This window comes from Anser cygnoides, chromosome 4 (assembly GCF_040182565.1).
Source record: "Anser cygnoides isolate HZ-2024a breed goose chromosome 4, Taihu_goose_T2T_genome, whole genome shotgun sequence".
NCBI classification, from domain to species: domain Eukaryota; kingdom Metazoa; phylum Chordata; class Aves; order Anseriformes; family Anatidae; genus Anser; species Anser cygnoides.
The window spans coordinates 57,438,184-57,453,467 of NC_089876.1; the positions used below are offsets into that span (position 1 = coordinate 57,438,184).

The 15,284-nt window shown below is 34.9% G+C and overlaps 1 protein-coding gene across 15 annotated transcripts in view; it reads left to right on the forward strand.

Moving 5' to 3' along the window:
- LOC106035227 (uncharacterized) overlaps window positions 1-15,284 on the forward strand; it is a 143,678-nt gene that overhangs the window by 89,835 nt on the left and 38,559 nt on the right. For 11 of the 15 annotated variants that reach the window (XR_010831204.1, XR_010831203.1, XR_010831202.1 and 8 more), the window contains 4 exons: window positions 2,227-2,288; window positions 3,197-3,277; window positions 7,075-7,155; window positions 7,952-8,047. The gene's annotated coding sequence lies outside the window, so the exon portion shown is untranslated. The other 4 variants (XM_066996198.1, XM_066996200.1, XM_066996204.1 and 1 more) reach the window with 4 other exon arrangements.

The window sequence follows — 15,284 nt, forward strand, 5'->3', positions numbered from 1 at the left end:
TGAATGAACATAATAAAAATGAGCAATAGTTAAAAAATTAGTAATGAACAGTATTTAACAAAATTTCTCTATAATTTTAGGCAGTTTTATCTCCTCCTTTGAATTCAAATAATTGTGGCACAAATGAAATAATGCTGTTATGTTCACATACTGATGGGAGAGGAGCACTAACCACAGAAGGAGTGGAAATTATACTGATTTCAAATTGTAAAAGATGCTCACTTAATAAGCCAGAAAACAGAATTTTCACATTGCATAGAGGTTTATCTTTTAGTTAGACAAAATGTTTGTTATTATCCTCTGGGTGGTTTTTCCGTAGCTTTTGTTTTGTTATTAAAGTTATTAAACTTGCCTTTTCTATTCTCATTACCAGAATATTTTATGGCTAAAGCCACTTACAGAACCTATTGTGCTTTCTGATCAAAGTGGAAAATGAAGCCAGGTTATAATAAGCAATTTAATTTTTAATGAGCGGTTTGAGGCCCAAGGTCATAACAAAGGGCACAAAAACAAAGAAATACAAACAACAACAAAATTTCTAGCATGGAACACTAATGATAGCACCCTACACATGACCAGGGCAAAATAATATTTGGCAGAGTGCATCTAAAAGCTAGCCCAGTTGTATTTTTTATTTTCTTTCAGAACTCTACCTAAGTCTAAGTAAGGTGTAGCATATTAAATAATACAGAAGCACATAAAAATGCATGAGACTTGTTTTCTAAAAGAACTTAGCTAGGATGTTTATTGAATTTAAATTTCCCAAGCTCAAGCTTAAATGCTACAGCTACAAGCTGAATGTTTAACCCTCTAATATCTCTTGTAAGTGCTTAAAAGGTAGTTAACTGTTACTCTGGAGTGTAATTCTGCCAGAATCCTGCGTGTAACCTCCACTGAAGTCCTTGGGATTTGGCCTTTCAGTCTTCAGAAATAATAAATCAAATGTAAGTGGAACATTTACATAAACATGGTGTCCTTGCTTTCTTTTCAGTTTGTAAATTAAGTCATCAAACTTTATTATTTTTGAATGCAGGCTTGTTTAAGATCTTATTTAGCATATTCTTCGATTTTTACTAGTGGACTTTCTTACAGCTTTCTCTAGCAGTAGAAATATTTATGTCACTAAGCCCACTAGGAAGCACTTTATGTCAAAGGCACATATCATTTTACCCTGACAAAACTGCTATATCTATTACAAGTAACATCCTTATGAAAAACACTCTGCCTCATTAAAGGAATATAAATTTTAAAATTAAATTACGTATACCTTTACATCAAGTAGAATATAAGCAGTAGAGGGGATGCTGATGAGTTCTGCGGGTTCTACAGGTAGTCCACAGATCAAGTCCAGTCCACACGATGCTTTCATCTGTTTTACCAGCTTTTCCCTAGGGAACAGAATCAACTGTTTGAACAGCTAATTGCTGCTGGCAGGGCCAAACAATTCATCATGGTACTGTCACTGCCTCTGCTCTCCCAACGAGAGGGGAGAGGAAAGCAGCAAAGAGGACAGACATATCTTTTGTGTTCTGCCAACCTAAAGTGGTTGGCAGAACACAAAACTACCCCCTTTCAAAGAGGAGGAGAAATGGTATCCCTGCAGAGCTCCGAAATAACTGTTCTTTGTAAGTGACAGCAGCATGAAACACAGAAGGAGGCACGTGCCTCAGGCTATGTCACCCCACAGAGCCATGAGCTGCAACTTTTACAAGTCAGAAGGCACCAACTGAGGTTTGAAGGCAAAAACTGAGGGCCAGCCCCTGTGCTTGCTGTGAAGACACTGACACTTCACCCTTTCTCAAAATGCTTTTTTCTTATTAAAATGTATTCTAATCCCTCCCTTTCAGCCGTCTTCAAGTCAGGACTGGGGGGAATGGGAGGAGGACAGTACTAAGTGGCAAATAGGTTTTCTATGGACCACAGACTCAATTTGAGAACTGATTGTATGTGATTTGAGAACTGATGTGATTTTATGATCACATATCAGTCATTTAAACACATGCCAACACAGAAAGCATTAGAACACATCATAGTATGTCCCATTTGTGGCTGTGTAATGTCATGTGCCTGTGTCTAACCCCACTTATTAGCTACACAGGTGCTAGACATGGCTCTTGGCTCTCCTGATTGATAGAACAACTCGTCATAACATGAAGAAACTCTGACTTTTATCAATGGATGTTGAGTTTAATTTTTTTTTTTCCTGTTTCCTTTAAAACCTCACAGGTCAGTGCCCTTGGGATTTTGTCTAAATGTCTTATTTCTACAGGAGGCAGAAGCGAAGCAAGGTGAGGCAAAAGTGGGGAGGGTAAGGAAAGATGTTTGGTTTTTGGAAAGAATCTTAAAGAATGAGCATGGGGGAGTGGAAATTATAAAAAATATAAAGAGTAGGTAAGAGAGTAATACAACTGAGGACCCAGTGTTTGGAGATACTACTGAGATAACCAACGCTTTTTTTTTTTTTTGAAAGGATACTTTACAAAGAGGTATTAGAATATGATTTAGATATGATGTGTATATGTAGATTATCCATTACTTGCACAGTGCAATTTTCTTTACTGTATTTTATCTATTTATTATCATTACTGTGTTTTACTCTACTACATTTGGAAGGGATATGGCCATCAGTACCTCACCAGCAGTCCAGCAACTAGATTGGAAAACTGCTTCAATTTTCTTCTTCTGCACATGTTCAGAGATGGACACATTGCTTCAAACCTTTTGGGGGAAAATAATGCATATCAGACAACTATGATATAATGCATAAATGCATTTTTTCCCACTGAACAGCTATTAGAAATGCTTTACAAAAGCTTTACAACTGCTGTTTTAAAAGCTTTAAGAAAACAAAAAAAAAAATCAAAGTGGATCTCTTAATTGATTCATTTTTGAATCTATTAATATTTCATTCAACATATACGGATATGTATATTTATTTAGAAGTGGTATATATACTTATTCTTTTGTTATTTTTTTTCTTGTTTCAGCCTGAATTAAAATCAGCTTTTTCTTTATTTCAGGGGACTTCAACAGAAGAACCCTCTTTCCCATTTTTTTTTCCAGACAGTTGTGTAATTGTGGCAAAAAAACAGACCGTTCTTTTCGTCTAAAAATCTAAAAAGGAGTACATTGCTTGCTGTTATTTTTTCTTCTAATTCAATTCCTCTAACTTATCCTGAGCTCTGTCAATTTTCAGGAACTATACCTCTGTCTTCAAGCGTTGTCATGAATTTTGGATTGTCAGCTGAAAACACAAACAGAAAAACAGCAGCTGCAGGTAATAAGATTTGATAGTAGTACACATTACATGTAGGAGAGTTGCCCAATACAGTCTTGGACATAGTAGAAGTAGTTGTCCCTTAACCTAAAATGTAATTACACAAATGATATAGACACATTTTAAATTAACTTCATCTTAACATAAAAACAACATCGTTCATGAAAGAACTCTGGAATGGCATTGAATCCAGAGAAATCACTAACATTTACTAGAGAAAAGAAGCTCAAAACTCAACCTGTATTTGTTATTATCAAACTACACAGTGCACTCCCTGTACCAATATTATACATTGCATGGTCAAGAGTTACACCTCTAATGCCTGTTAAAACATACACACTCAATAAATAAAACATATACACTCACTTAATAGTTTGGCAAAGGAAGTGTAGAGAAAAAGTCCTTAGTCACAGTCCTGGGAGTGATAGAAATTTGTCATAGCCCGAAATTTGTAGTCTCCTGTGTTCCAAATGCAAAGATGACTTGTTTAATTTTTCAGTCCAGAATTCATTCTTTTACGATGTCTTGACATTGAACCAACACACTCAGTGATGTACTGCCTTTGTACAATATAGGTGTGGAAAAGACCTGATGGCAAATTACATTTATAAAAGAGCAACATGAAAGCTACCTGGTCTTTCCACATTATCTGAAAGCAAGAGTCAATTTCACAGCAATTCAAAGAAACCAACAGTATCTATTACAAATAATCATGATGCAAACTGTGACAATTATTTTGGCTTTTCTGGTCTCTGATGCTAGGAAAATCCTAGCGTGCCTAAACTGAGCAACTCAATTTCTGTTTTGTTTAATCTGTCTTCCCAAAACTTCAGTGTGGAATTAGTAAGAAAGTAACACTACACACCTGACCTTTAGAGCCTTACTAATAGCACCAAGTCAAATTGCAGCTTTGCTGTCTGACTGTTGACCTAACTAAAGGTTTTGACAATGTAAATTGCAAGGGACTCTTGAAGCTTTTGCAGACCAGTGGAAGCCCTGCAAATTCTATTTCTCACATAGTTAAGTCTTCTGTAATAAGATGATGGTTAGAGGTGGAAAATGTTAAGAGCTCTTTAATATCATAAATGGTTTCCATACTCCTTTCCATCTTGTCTCTGTTGTGCAGATGGAATCAATTTGTGCCATTGGCAGAGCTATATTTATTCAGTTTTTTACTGATGCAAGTTGTTCGGTCTGCAGACACATGTGGCTGATTTCTTCATTAGTGAGCTTCTTTTTGCTGATGACTGTGAGTTGGTAGCTCACTCAGTCAATACCATTCAATTTACTATTGATGACTTCCCTTATGCAACCCATCCCTTTACTTTTCCTGTGAACTTACAAGACAATGGAAGCACCAAACCAACCAAAACAGTGGCACAAGCACATGCACTCACGTTTTTGCACTTAGCAAAATTTTCTCGAGCTTGTTGAATGTTTTTCTAGTTAGACAGATACAGATGCACTGTGAAACTGCTTCCATATTGGCAATTTTAACGCTTAATTTGAAATATTATCAAAGTGACCATATAGCCATGTGAAGCGAAGTGCCAGAACATGCACTGGGCATGTTTTGTTCTCAGAAAACCCTGGCATTTTAGTGAAATGTGACCATTTATTCTCTCTACGTGGGACACTCAGTTTTGTATACAGTGCCCTTAGTATATCTGGAAAGTTAAATGACTACATGCAGAATCCTCAAATTAGAACAAATATTTGAACCTGATGTCCTGATCCCAAAAACTAGGCTATGATGATGATAAGGCAATATGGCCAAAATCTCAGATTTTTATGATCACCTATTGATGCCTTCTTCCAAGAAAGTAAGTGCAAACTTCAATATCCTTTGAAATGGTAATGAGAGTATACTGTGGAAGTCTGACTATAAGATGGCAGTTTATGGGGCAGCAGATTTGGTATAGTCCAGCTAATTCTTAGTAGCCAATGATACCTTTCTAAAGTTTCATGATGATATTTTGTATTGCAATGCCATAGGCTTCCATTTTTCTCAAATGGGATGGAGTAAATCTCTGCACTCATTGGGGTGATGAGAGAGAAGATACTGCTTGTCAGCCTAGAGTGAAGGCTAGTACTTCTTCCAAAGGAAGAGAGCTGTACAGAAGCCTGTCCTGTGTCCTGCTTTTGCAAGTGTTCTCTTCTGCTACGGTATTGTTCCTGTGACAGCAAGCGACATACAGACAGGGTGGCAGTGTTGGTTTTTTTTTTTTTTTCAACTGCTGGGGTAGCCTGAGGGCTCCTAGTGACCATCAGCCAGATGCCCAATCATATGTGAAAGAAGCTCCAAGCCATACAGAAATGCAACACAATGTTCAGTAATTTTCTTGCAGCATTTCTCTCTCCACAGATGAACCCCTAAGTACTAAACTTTTCTGCTAAGGATAGCAGAGCTAATGAGCTTTGCTACACCATATGTCCATCAGCTAGACCATAACTACCTCCCCTGTCTCCTGAAATTAGTGGCTACAAAGCAAGAAGGACATTAAAATCTTCTAAAAGATTAAAGATTTTATTTCCTCTGGATTAACTAAGCTGAAGTCCATAAACATTCTTCCAAGGCCCATGAGAAAACTTTGTACTCTAAATGAATAAAGTAATTGTTTCATATAGATTATACCACTGACACCTCATGAGAAATAATTTTTATCCATGTTTATCTCTTACCTTGTTTCTGAGTGCTGCAATAATATCTGTCGAATGGATGTCTTCTTTTTAAGAATTTTTAAATAAGTTCTCTTTTGCTATATGAGTCGTCACATGAACTTAGTCACTGATTGAAAACCTGCGTGACTCTTGTAGAGTCAAAGTGGGTGGGGCAGTGCTTCTGACTATAATTTGACCCGTTGTTTTAAGTGGAGGTAGGCCACTTAGGAAAACAGTATTGCCTTATATAAGAAATTTCATGTGCCTGAAAATTCCTCAATATAAGACACTGATATGTTGAAACTCTGAACATTAATATTTCTACATTTAATACTGTATATCTTACCAATGTCTATTTATTCATACCTTCAATTCCAGTACGTGCTGGATACTTCTCAAGAGCCATTCACAATGCTTTTGAGTACTGTTCTATAGCACTTCACTATTTGCAAAACACTACATAAAGTGAAATACAATAGGTGACAGAATTTATATCTTTTATACCTTTCAAAAATTAGACAGACTACAGCTTTCATTTCACAAACAGTCAATACAACCAGGTGAGGAGCGTGCAAGAAGCAGTGCTGCACTCGCTGTAGAACATTCATGCAAAGGCATGAAGGAAATCAATAGAAAATCCAGAAACAGAATTATCAGTTCAGAGTTACATGTCAGTTTTAAACACTTTTTACATTACTTTGAAAAAAGGATTGTTGTGTTCTTTAGCTTTTATTGACTATTGTTGACCAGCTTAGCAGATAGATTACAAAAACATGTCAACAGACGAAAAAATAACAAAAAACCTTTCCTCCTATAAAAAAAATACTTCTTAAATTGCACAATGAAGAGAAATACATTCTTTAATTTGTAATTTATTATAATATATTTATTTTTTGTTAGGAAATGAATTCTGTATTTTATTTCTATCATTTTAAACACTGATTAACATTTCTTGTCAGATCAGACTTATGACAGACCTTACTGAAAAGTACAAATTTGAGTCTGTGTATTGATTGCAATGTTATTTATAAAAATAAGGGGTTTTTTTTGTTTGTTTATTTTTACAAAAAGATGGAGAGGAGGGATGTTTTCTTTTGCTAAAATGTTCTATTTCTTTTTTCCTATTATTCTTGCAGGCAAGAGGTAATGCTTCACTGAAAGAAGAAACAGATGAAAAGAAAATAAGAAATCAGGGAAGAATCCATTTCATCCCAAAGGTAAGTTTTCTTGTCCCCTTTATTGAAGGCAGTTTCATTACATTGGCACTTGTAATACCTGTTTCTTTCTTGAGGACTCCTGAACACAGCCACATTCTCTGAAGATTTTTGAAATTGCATTTAAATTAATCGAATTTCTGTGTTTATGAATTTCTGTGAAGCTCAATGGATATGGAAAGGAGGGATATGTGGGTAAGGAAAAATCATGTACAACAGGTAGGGTGTTTCAGAATGTTTTGATGTTGCTTAGGAAGTTCAAAGAAAAAAAAATCTTTCTAATTCTTTGATGTTTTCTAGTAAGGAAGGAAGGGAATTAAATTGCAAGTGGAGCATGGTTTTAAAACAGAGCCTTGATATTTAGGGACAAAAGAAATCATCCCCCAAAATCGAGTGCATAAATAAAAGAATCCTATTAAAACAGAAAAATATAACCTACTAAAATCTTTCTTATAATGTGCAAAGTGGTGCCATCAGAAAGCAGACAAACAATTAAACAAACATGATCTTGCATCTTGATTATCCTTCAAATCTAAGCACACTTGCGTATTTTTTTTCAAAAGTTATTCCATAACCTCTTTAATTCTCTTCCTCACTTTCTGAACAAGCTCCAAAATTCAAACCATGAAAGTGTCTTCTTTTCTTTTCATTTATTCTCTGTTTTATATTGAACTGTTCAAAATAATCTGTTAGTCATTAAGAGAAAACAATGGCTCACTGAAAACCCTTGAGAAAGTAGGAAATAAATAAAATGTTAGTAAAGGAATGATAAACATCTTCCTAATAAACTCACTTGCAGATCTGTAGCTCCACCTAGAGGAGGAGCTAGGAGAAGGAAGAAAAGGAGGAGGAGTGAAAGGAGGAGGAGGAAGAAGAGGAAGGTGTCTTCACACCTGTAAGTGCTGGTTTTAACTGCGTTTTTTTCTTCTTAAGATGTGATGCATGACATAGTGTTCCCTGCTCTGTTAAAGAAGGAAGAAATACTCTGACAAACATCAATTCCAGTGGGAAAAAAAATCTTTCTCAGAAATCTGAAGTATGTTTTTCTAAGATTTCTAACATTTCGTTTATGATGTTCTTAATGGTGAGACTCTTTGAAATGTTTTGAAAAATAAGTACTGCAAAATTGGGTCTAAATTCTTATTTAAAAGTAAATTAAGAAGTCAATAGCACTTTATCTATTGATTTTGATTTTTACATGACAGTGCCCTTTAGCCACTTTTAAAATGGAAATCTAATATGTAAAATATATACACTGGTTTTGACATAAAGATAAATTATCTAATTTCTGTAATCTATCTCAGCCTTGGACTTGCACAGGAAAATTCCTGGGAGGCAGACACCAGGTCTTTGAGGCAACATGCAACATTTTGCAAGTCAGAACACAAATAACCTTCGTATGAGAAACAATAATGGTCTCTGCCAATTCTTTAAATTGCATCTCCTTTCTACTCGCCTAAGTTCATTGGCCTGAGTTAAGCTTGAAGTGGCTCTTCCCTCAAGTTCTTACTTCTTAAGCACATTTCATCAGCTAGTGACTACTTTGTCTCTTTCTTACAAGAAACACAGAACCTAGTATCAATACATAATATGAACCCCTTATTTTTGGCATCTTGTAGAGGCCTAAAATGTATTTTGAATTGGAAAATAGATAGGCTCATTCAATATGTGAAGATTTTGAAAGAGATCACAATTCCTTATTATAACATTAAGACAAACAAACAAAACCAACAAAAACAAAACCACAAAATGTAGAGTAAAGAAAGAGTAAAAAAGCAAATGAAATGTGCTGAAAAGCAGTTAAAGGATCAGTATGTAGGACAACGACTGATAACTAGTGAATGTGGTAGCTTTAAAATGCATATACAGGTGATGATATGAAAAAAGTGCATAAGCAAGATTCATTATACTCTGCACAACCATCTGCAACAGCACTTGTTTGTTTGTTTTGTAGTACGTTTAAGATTTGGCTTAACAATATGCCATACAGTACTCAGCACTCCAATACTCCGTATTGCCTTGGAGTACATATAAGCTTTTCAATTTTAATTTTTTGTTCCTTTTGCTCATGACAGATTTTGTCAGAGACTTCAACACAGTAGAAAGGTGGCAAGGACAGAGGGGGTTAAAAGCAATTAACTCAGTGAAATAAAATAATCAACGTAACGTCAAACAGCTAGGGGGTTCTTAAGTAGCTACAACATTACCAGTATCTGAGGGAGGAACTTCTATCTGTTGCTACCCTACCTAAGTAATGATTGTATTAAAGATGTCTCCCAGATGCTTCGTGCTCCACTGACACAAAGCAGTCATACGGAACAGTGTACAGCAACTGGAAGAGACACATGAAATGAGATCTCTCAGAATTTTTATATGAATTCCTGATCTGATCACAGTGCTAGGTGTAAAACAATCACAGTCATTGTAATTACTTCTAAATCTGTACCATGCCATTTATTTCTGTTACTAACACGATTGTTTAATAATCCTTCTCATTGCACTGTATATAGGTATTATCATTGAGCCTGCTTCTGTAGAACAATGCAAATCAACAGGAGTACCAGTAGACCAAAACTTTTCACGACCTGATCTCCATGGTTTCTAAGACCATTAATATGGGAGCAGCTTAACAATGCTGTGGATGAGATACAGACAACACTCCTGCAATTTAAATGTGACGTGTTTGTCTGGTGGACTTTGTAGTGACACTGGGAATGCTAAACTGGATTTGAAAACCTGACCTATGTATTTGCATGTTAACATACTTTATTCTATTTAACTGCTCTCAATAGCAAAACGATTGCATTGGGTATATTTTAGATGAACTTTCTGCTTTGATTTCAATTAAACTTCTTTGCAAAACAAAACAAAATAACAGAAATCTAAATACAGAAAAATAAATACACATTTTAGAAGACCTTAAATAATCCTCAGTCAAAGAAAGATCTTATTATATGAGTACAACATTCCTGCAGAAAAAATGCTGGCACGTGTGTAGAAAATGTCCTTGCTATAAACGACTTTTGAATTGAAAAATTCAGTGCAATTAATTAATGCACAAATAATAGGCATAAATATCGGCATCTTCTTGTACATTTCTGTGACTACAGAATGCTTGCATTGGTCTGAAAATGTATACATTTTTAGCAATTTATTAATTCAACTTGATCTGATACTGCATAGGCTGTGTCCCTTGATTCTAAGGAATATATCGTCCTGTATATTTCTTAAGGACAGCAAGGCATAGCCCTTACGTATGGATGATACTAAGTTGTCATTTTCTAGAACTAACAGGATGATTAGCAGAATTCCCAGTTTCCTCTGAAGTTTACTAAAATGCTCCTTAATTGCTATTCTCCTGTACATCAAACACTGTCCTATGGAAGGAGAACAGCTCAATGGAAAAGGCATATGTGCACAGGATAAACAGACTGATGGAGGGGAAGTGAAACAGAAATTATATCTACTCCATCAATGAGGAAAAATCATAATATTACTGATTTACATGTTTTTTTTTTCTCACAAAGAAGAAACTTGCTTTAAATTCCATTTGCTATTGAAATAGCAAGTATCTCACAAGATATTTTATATAATAGGAAGATATTTTTCATTTTTGTATTTTGAAGTCTTCCACAAAATATTTAAAACGTCAGTTCAAATATCTGTGGACTTTGAAGGATTATATTTGCATATGAGATCTTAAGGTACTTTATGAATTTTCCTATAATAATATGATATAGATAACATTACCTTCTTAATGCAAGTAAATATGAATTTACCACACTTTTACCCTTTTTCCCATTGAAAAATCCCAAACATGAGCTTTGGGAATAATCCTGAAGTGGTTAGAATTTGAAAGTGGCAACAAAAATTCATAAAGTCATAGACTCATAGAATAGCTTGGGTTGGAGGGGACGTTAAAGACCATCCAGTTCCACCTTCCCTGCCATGAGCAAGGATGCCACCCACTAGACCAAATTGTCCAGGGCCCCATCCAGACTGGTCTTGAACACCTCCAGGGATCATAGAATGAATCATAGGATGGCTCAGGTTGGAAGGGACCTTAAAGATCATTTAACTCCGATCCCTCTGCCATAGACAGGGTTGGGGTATCCACAGATTCTCTGGGCAACCTGTTCCAGTGCCTCACCACCCTCTGAGTGAAGAATTTCTTCTAAATATCTAATCTAAATCTTCCCTCTTTCAGTCTAAAGCCATTACTCCTTGTCCTATCAATACATTCCCTGATGTCTCTTGGAAAAGCAATACTGAGGATTTTCTAGCCAGATCCACCCACCATTACCCCATCCCACTTAATCTAAAGTATGTTTAGAAAATTATTAACTTTTTGATAAGAATACCTTAGTACTATAAATCAACGAATAAATATACTGATCCATATACTGTAAGGCATAAATATACTATTTTCCTCTGTCAGTGACAGATATAATCTTTCTTCTGTATTATTCAATCCTTCTTTCCTAGAAAAGCACAAAATTTCTGGAAGGTAAAAATATAAGATGTAAGTTAGGAGGACTCCAAAGCAGTCTATGAAAAGTAAATACCCAAAGACATAAACAATTCTTGAAAGTCTAAATAAAGAGAAAGTTAAGAAAGAAATGGTGGTATGGCTGGATTTTTAAAGATGACAATGTTAAAAAACAGGTAAATACTTTATTTTGTCGCTTTTCTCCAGGAGATGGAAGTCAAGTACAAAGTTTCTGAACATAAGTAGTAAGAAAATACCGGAACAAACTGATAAATTGAAAAGCCGTACTTCATTAGGCCTAGATATAGTTATCCATGAGTTCTGCAGGAGCCCTGGAGTCATCTAGCTGAACTGTGAGTTTTATGCAGTAGTTAACTGAAAATGAAAAAGGCTGCAGGGTTGCAAATCTGCTTATCCTAACTATGACTCCAAAATCATGGGTAACAGTTGTCAAAAACAATTACTTTGAAAGGGTATGATATAGGAAAATATTAAAAACCATTTATGAATTTGTGCCTAATTTGTACAGTGCTAGTGCAAAAAGAGAGGATCTTCTACTAAGGAGAGCTAAATTACATACTTCATTTTATATAACAAAAACATATAAAATTATATAAAAATATAATTATAGGGGTTTTTATTTTTAAAAGCTCTTGACAGTAAAATCAGGTACTCATGGGACAAGAGGAAAAGTTTTATCACGGATTAGGTCCAAGTTAATTGAAAAGAGACACAAAAGAGAAATTAAATCACCAGTTTCATTATCTCCAGTGTTTAGCACATTAGTTAATGTGTTGTTTATGATATATTTATTCATGTAAAGGGTCAAGCAGTCAGAGACTGAAATTTGCAGAGGACATAGAATTATATGAGCTGTAATGTCAAGAGAACCCAAGATGGTAGGTGAGTGGAGAAAACAAATGAAATTCAATGTTAAAGTATGAACTAATATATATTAGGAGCAATATTTTAAGCAACCTGCAAACAACGGATGATTGTAATGGCTGTAATTATCTATAGTGATTCAGCTGAAGAAAAAAAAAAAAAGATGTTACGATTTATGGCTGGTGGCACATAAAGCTTTGCAAAACCCTGTAGCATTAAAAAGAAAAACAAAACAAAACACACACACACACATAAATAAACAACACCCAAAGAAACAGCCCCCCCATCTCTAAAGAAATAATGCAATATATATACATATATATATATGTATATGAAACTTATAATGCTCTTAGGTGTCATTCATCCCCCTGAATGTGAAATTCAGTTCTGATTATCTGTTCCTAAAAAAGATAGAGAATAAACAGAAGGCGATTAGAACTGAAGGTTGCATACTGAAATATTTTTCTTTAAGGAGACATGACACAGATTCTGAGTAAGAGGGCATACAATGAAGCCATAGAGAATGACAGATATCACACAGGCAGAGCAGCATTTCCAAACATCCTTATGTGATTTAAGCCTTTAAGTTCTGTTTTCAAAAGTCTTTAAGGAACATTTAAGCAAAATTCAAGACCGCCAATTCTCTTTGGTGCTCTGGCAAAATATATGCAAAAAATCGGGTGTTCTTTCCTAGAAAGAACATTGAGAGGCTCAGTGACATTGAAAGGCGACAAAACAAAAACACAGAGACATTTTAATAAATATACCTGCATTTACATACGTGTGTGCATCTGAAGAAAATGTGTAATCAAGCTATGTAATTCGATGCTGTAAAATGTCATGGTAGAAGAGCAGGAATTTATATAAAAAAACAGGATAAAAATAGTAAGATGCAGCTACGGAAAATGATATTTGCCACAGTTACCTTAACAAAGGAAAAACATTGTGTGTCAACCTTGTAATCTATTTAGTGGTGAGCTTGCACAAGCAAGCTGAATCCTCTGGCAAGTAACACTGGCAGAAACTCAGCAGACAACAAAATCATGTACGTTCAGGGAAGGGGCAGAGGGAACTTCTTTTCTCTTGAGCAAAACAGCTTGTTTTCCCTCAGAGGTCACTACCAGCAATTCTTTCTGCCAGCTGACACACTATTTTACATGGAATAAATTAGTCTGGAAAGGCGTTATCACGAGTCCATCACTACATAACATTAACCTTAAATATGGCGAGGATTTTTTTTTGGTAGCAAGAACTCAGACTACTAAGACTCATGGAAAATATAACTGGAAAAATTATGTTTAAGGCTCAGAAATTGACTGATTATGTTGGATTAGAAAACAACATATAAAAATTCAAAGCATTACAGGTTGGCCATGGTGGTTTGATGTCAGAGCTTATTTGGCTCAGTCAAGAAGAGTGTCTGGGTAGAACACCCTTTTCCACTGGTTATCTCTAACTGATTAGGACAGGTTCAGTTGGGTTGTGTGAAGAACAGAAATGCAGAAAATACAGAGCAAAGATATACTGCTGGGAAGAAGAAAGAAATGCAAGTGAGGCTACACAAACCATGACTGTACATGTGGCTATTGGGTATCCTTAGCTGTATCCACAGTATAAGTAACCTACTTTATGGGGAACCTACCACGCAACTATCCAGTTGTGACATTTCTTGCTATTGGAAAATGAGAGTGAAAAAAATTCTTACGATCTGATCTAATACTGTAATTTTTACTTTCACATTATTAAAAGGGAAATTATAATCCAATAATATGACTCCTTACTCTAAAATTCTAAAATGTAATAAAGTACTTCTCAATTTAAAACTTTAACATATCTATAAAATAATTTAGTATCTATTCTAATTTAATATTAGAATATTTAGTATCTATTCTAATTTAATATTAAAATATATGGACATAACTTTGACCAGTTTTATATGTATGAAAGTTTAGAATCTTCTAAAATCCTTAACAATTAGCTAAGGGAATATCAGAAGGTGAAAGGGGAGCATGAGGTGAAAGTACTAGTACTGTATGTATCAGTACATGGAAAGTGTGTAACGTGCAAATTTGGAGCTAAATAATGGGAAATAACATTTTATCCCAGAAATCTGACTTGCAATGAGTTATTTTAAAGCAATTACAATTGTATACTTAAAACTCACATTGATCAGCATATTCAAGGACAGAAAGAACATGGTAGATGACAAGCCCTTGTATTTGCCTCAGATGTCAATTTAAATGTTTTATTTGGTTAAAACATAATATGCACCTGGTTAAAAGATAGATACATTTTATTTTAGTACCTGAGAGATCCAGAATAAATCGTCCTTTTTGGTAGTTTGCTCTAGCAGTTGATCTCACCTTGAAAAAATATGTATTGTGTTTACACTTTAAAGAGTTCTGGTGGCACTGTTCAGAAAGACTATGAAGTCTTTCTCCGTTAGATTGAAAAAATCACTAGTATCTGATATTTTGCTCTCTTATCAGCTAACTGATCTCTTTACTTACTCTGTATTAGACTCAATTAGCACTTAGGACTCTTTTCTGTAAGTTTTCTGGTTTTTCATCTCCATTTTCTTGTATAAGAAGTTGATATAGCATTCTTCTATCAGCTTTATGTGTACTATACATGTGAACAAATTAATCCATCTTTTCTACTAACCACTACTTATTTCCATGTATACAAAATAATAAGAAAAATCTTTTAAATTCAATATGGTAGTGTGTGTGCAGGGGTAGTATTACTGACCTAACTA